Source organism: Salvia splendens, chromosome 22 (assembly GCF_004379255.2).
Source record: "Salvia splendens isolate huo1 chromosome 22, SspV2, whole genome shotgun sequence".
Classification (NCBI taxonomy): Eukaryota; Viridiplantae; Streptophyta; class Magnoliopsida; order Lamiales; family Lamiaceae; genus Salvia; species Salvia splendens.
The window spans coordinates 11,650,121-11,651,841 of NC_056053.1; the positions used below are offsets into that span (position 1 = coordinate 11,650,121).

Consider the following 1,721-nt stretch of genomic DNA (forward strand, 5'->3'; position numbering starts at 1 on the left):
ATGAGCATTGTAGGCCACATTCTTGGCCTCGGTGATAGACACTTGGATAACATCCTTATAGACTTTTCAACTGGGGGTATTTTGCATATTGATTATAACGTATGCTTTGACAAGGGGCAAAGGTTAAAGATCCCTGAAATTGTTCCGTTCCGCCTTACTCAGATAATTGAAGCAGCATTAGGTCTAACTGGCATTGAAGGCTCTTTCAGGGCGAATTGCGAAGCTATTTTAGGAGTTTTAAGGAAGAATAAGGATATAATATTGATGTTGTTGGATGTTTTTGTGTGGGATCCACTTGTGGAGTGGACACGTGCAAATTTTTATGATGATGCAGCTGTTGTTGGTGAGGAGAGGAAAGGCATGGAGCTTGCCGTAAGCTTAAGCCTATTTGCATCACGTGTCCAGGAAATCCATGTTCCTTTACAGGTATTAATATAGCAAACATTCGTGTTCAACTTAGGTCTTCCTCATAACAACACACGGTACTTGATGTTAACTTTGTTTGACTTCTTTTTATGTATGATTGATTTAGCGTCATGATTTTGTTATCACTGTGATTATTTCTTTTTTTCCAAATAAATACTTCAGCTTGGAGGTTTTCTTTTTGTTTCTTTTGTAAAGAAAATTCCAAATTATAGTTGCTTTCTTTGTCTACATGCTCACGTTCTCTTGACTGTGCTGAGTTATAGGCTTGTTTGTTGCAACTGGCAACTTGCATTTTTCAAAATTTTAGATAACACACAACTACCTGTCATATTACAAATTCAAATGACTTGCTATTTTTGTATTATTACAGGAACATCATGATCTTTTAGTTTCTACCTTACCAGCAATTGAATCAGCCATTGAGGTTTGTGAATTTCTGTAATGTTGCTTTATCTCCATGTTTGTAAAATTGAATATAACTTCTCTGACCTTTATATATCTCATGTAGAGGTTTGCCAGCATTTTGAACCATTATGAGATGGTATCTAGTGATTTCTATCAAGCTGACCAAGAATGATCAAAACTTATTCAATATGAGTCATCCGCAAAGTCACTTGTTGCTGAAGCAACCAGCAATTCAGAAAAAAAACCATGCCTTGCTTGAATTACAGGTTCAACAGTTAAGTCAGGAACAGACCATGGTAATGGAGATAGGCCAAGAGGCAGGAACCTGGATTGAGCAGCATGGAAGGATTCTTGATGCTTTAAGAAGCAGTTCAATTCCAGAGATCAACGCTGGCATAAAGCTGACTGGTTCAAATGAAGTTTTATCTCTTGCGGCTGCCGTTACTGTTGCTAGAGTTCCATTTACTGTAGTTCCTGAACCCACGCAAATTCAATGCGACGATATAGATAGGGAAGTTTCTAAGTTAGTGACTGAGTTGGATGATGGTCTTTCTTCTGCAGTTGCTACACTCCAAATGTATTCATTGGTTTTGCAGCGAATCCTTCCACTGAACTACCTTACATCCAGTCCAGTGCACGGCTGGGCGCAAGTTTTGCTTTCTTTAAACAATTTGTCATCTGATATTACATCATTTGCTCGAAGGCAGGGTGCTGAACTTGTCAATGACAGACTTACTGATAGGTTTGACTATTAAAAGCAATTATGAGGAGCTGTGCGTCAGGGCAGCCAGGTATGCTGCAGATCTTGAGAGGTTGGAAGAAGAATGCGCTGGACTTGTGATTTCCATTGGTCCCGAAACTGAATCAAAGGCTAAGGAACGTCTTTTATC

At 38.9% G+C, this 1,721-nt stretch overlaps 1 long non-coding RNA gene across 1 annotated transcript; it reads left to right on the top strand.

Moving 5' to 3' along the window:
- The first annotated feature begins 284 nt into the window (after positions 1 to 284).
- On the top strand, positions 285 to 1,270 carry LOC121785877. Its single transcript, XR_006047077.1, has 3 exons — positions 285 to 426; positions 797 to 850; positions 935 to 1,270. It is a non-coding gene; the product is annotated as an uncharacterized LOC121785877 (long non-coding RNA).
- The last annotated feature ends 451 nt before the right edge of the window (positions 1,271 to 1,721 follow it).